This window comes from Ixodes scapularis, unplaced genomic scaffold (assembly GCF_016920785.2).
Source record: "Ixodes scapularis isolate PalLabHiFi unplaced genomic scaffold, ASM1692078v2 PGA_scaffold1__304_contigs__length_218370807, whole genome shotgun sequence".
NCBI lineage: Eukaryota > Metazoa > Arthropoda > Arachnida > Ixodida > Ixodidae > Ixodes > Ixodes scapularis.
In genome coordinates this window covers 48479431-48482948 of record NW_024609846.1, presented here as the reverse complement: position 1 = coordinate 48482948, position 3518 = coordinate 48479431, and positions in this window count along the sequence as shown.

The following is a 3518-nucleotide window of genomic DNA, read 5'->3' as shown; positions in this document are numbered from 1 at the left end:
AAAAAGAAATGAAAATGACGCGCTTAAAAGCAATTATTTTATTTAAATAAATCTTAAATAAACGCTATAAATAAAGGCTGTTTTATTTGATAACTGAATCTCAAGTACAAGGTGTTACTCTGACTAACGCTAAAAGCTCCAACTGTTATGCGAAACAAACCAAATTTATGACGTCATTAAATTATTTTTGGTCACACAGAGTGAAAATTTAAGTTTTTCGCTTTAAAAGACCTGTATAAACGAGCGCTCTTCAGAAACTAGTGTCTCGAGGTAAAGACAGATGGCGAGACGATCACGCCAAGTTCTGACCAAGTTCTCTCCACAGTTCGCGATGAGAGATTGCACCCAAGGAGTGTAAAAGAAGGGAGTACAAACTACACTCTACAGGACACAGTAAAGAGTAGTGTCCCGATTGACCCCCCCTTCCCCCCCCCCCCTCAAATAATAATATTAATAATAATAATAATTACAGGGTTTTTATTACCGGAAAAATAAACTACGCATCGACGAACGGTCCTTCTCTGCCCAAAGGAAGCTAGTGGTGTCAACCCGGATGCCAAAGCTTCAGCACTAACCGTTTTTTTATGAAAAAGTTTTAAGTGATTTAACGAATAAAAAGTTAGGGCGTAAACGAGCCTCTATATTGACAGGAGGTTATGGTTTAACATCATTTTAGACAGACCCCCAAAAAGCAGGACACATACACTGTGTCCTTCTGCTTGTCCCTCGTCGTTTGCGCTGTTTTAACATTTTAAACCAACTAGCCCCACGCATCAACCTTAGCTGGGGAAAAGACGAAGGACAACACAACACACTGAGTCTCTCTGTGTGTGTTGTCCTTCATTTTTATCCCGTCTCAAAGGTTTGTCTAAAAAAAATGTACCTATGTGATTTTTTTTTTTTTTTTTTCAATGGGATATTGGTGTTAATTCGGCTCCATTTTCCCATTGAATTTTTAAAAAAAAAATCCCATAACTTTTTTTATAAGATTTCGGCGTACAATTAGTCTTGGGCCATGCGTAGTTTATTCTTGCGGTTTAAAAAAAAATGCATTTACTCCCAATGATGTGAATTGGAAGTGTAGAGTCGGCAGAGTTTTGGGGACCTCGGGACCGCGGTGCACTATACTCCGCGACACTCAAAATGGGAGAGGGGACGCGGGACGTACGTTCCACTGCATTGCCAAGAAAAGTTGTCGCGGAGTATAGTTCCCACTAGAGTTCCTGCATATAGATATTTACCTGGTAGCGCCGGCTTTCCTGCACAGCCCTGGCTGCTTTGCTCGTCATGTGACTGAATTCGAAGAATAGCGGCGGCGCGCGCGCCGCCGCGCGTGGAAAACAGAAAAGGGGAAAGAGGCGAAAGCAGGAGAACATGCGCCGGGGCGCGTGCAACGTCGGCGGAGCCAACGTTGGGCGGAGCGACCGTAGCGGTGGCTTTCCTGAACGGCGCTGGATGCTTTGCTTTTCAAGTGGTCGATCTCGGCGAATAACGGCTTGGCTGCTCGGGGAAATCAAACGCCTAACTCTGCTCCCCCTTCGGGAGGCGCATACCGAGGGCTGTTGTGGCACTTTTTTTTTTTTAATTAATGCACCTAAGAGCACAGCTGTATCCCGCCTAAGCGCGCGCGGGAAAACCTCTGCGAGCCTGATATTTGAAAAATAATTCAAAAGGAAAAATAAATTTTAAAAAAAGTTACAGTTGGAATTTTAGGGAATGTGTTAGCCAAGTTGGTGGTACACGTAGCAGAGCGCGTTGGATGGTGTACTGTGTACAGTTCACACGGAAAGAATAAAACGTCGAAAATATACGAGGCCAGACACACAGTTCTTTCAACGAGCAACTACATTTAAATGATGCCCAATACACTATGATAAACCACTTTGGTCACAGAGAAAATTAAGTGAAGAATAAAATACAAACTCCTCAACGTTGCTAAAATACTAGAAGATACTAGAAAAAGATAAAAGTAAAGATAGCTGAATTTAACTTCCTGAAAAGGAAGAAGAAGAATATGGAGATGTTTTCTATGACAACTCCGGCGCTAGGAAATCCATCTCTGATGTCGATAACGACATCAAGGGCTCGAAAACATTGTCTGTGGCAGTTTTGATCTTAAATGCTTCGATTATTTCTCGGCCATACTTGTCCTTGGGTGAGCCTAGCACGGAAGGGTTTTCATGGCTGGGAGAGAAATCTTGGCAGGTGCGGGCATGGACAACGATCGGATGGTAGGAGTCGGATGACGCCTTGTTGACTTCGAGAAAGTGTTCCCTAAGGTGAACGTTGAGGCATCGTCCCGTCTGGCCAATGTATTGGCTGTCACAACTGAGCGGAATAGAATAAATTGGCTTCTCTTGGCATTTGATGTATTTGTTGAAGTGTTTGATGGTGCATTTTGGTGGACGACTTTCATTATTTACCCTTTGGCACATTTGTTTTAGCTTCATCCGACACGTGAATACAACCTTCGTGTCGAAGCGGGCAGCCAGACTCTTCAGGCGATGGGCAGTATTATGCACATATGGAATACAAGCTGGGCGTGTGTGGCTGTGTCCTTTGTTGTTAGATGATCGACGGTTCTAATGGACGGAAAGTCGTCCACCAGAATGCACCATCAAATACCTCAACCGCAGAGGCTTAGGGTGGCGCCAGTGGCGCTGCCAGTCACAGCGGGGCCAGGTGGCAGGTCAGGGCGCGGCTGGCCTGTGGTGTGTTGTTGTGACTATTTCTTGTTTTGTGTTGTGTGTGGATCGATACGATATTGTGTGGCTGCTAGCTGTGCCGAAGGGACAAGGGACTCAGAACGATGTAAAATACGGCGAAGAAAAAGATGGAGCGGTGCTGTTTTGTACCGGTGTGCGACGTGAGTTACAACACATGCAAAGAGAAACGCTCCTTTTTTCGGACGCCGACCAACGCCTCGCTCTTCGCGGAATGGGATCGTCTTATTCCAAGGGGGAAAACCATTGATGGAGAGAAAACAACAAAAAAAAAAGTATAAGGAAAATTTCAGTAGAGTAGATTGTTGGGCTAGTTGGTGTTGGAACTTGGAATACATTTTAGCGCTCAAAAAGACAAGGACACAAAGACGAGAGCGCACTGTGGTGTCTGATTCTCGTCTTTGTGTCCTTGTCTTTTGAGCGCTAAAATGTATTATAAGGAAAATATGTGACGACCTGGTGTGACATGACCCAGAAATCAAACTTCTCCAAGTGGGATCTCTTTAATAAAGATAGCAGTTAAAGTTGCTCCATTTATCTTGCCAGTCTTTGTATTTATTAGGCGAAAACCTTCTATGTCTCATCGTTCAGTCGACCTTCAAAGTCTTTTATTTATTTATTTATTTCAAAATACTGCCAATCCCGGAAGGGATTATTGCAGGCATTGGTACATAATAAAGATACATGTGAGGCATTTAACAACGAATGAACAACACTTCTCGTCATTCAAAACATCCTATAATTACGAAAAAAGTTCATCTTCGACTGCATTGATAAATGATTCAACAGTGCCGT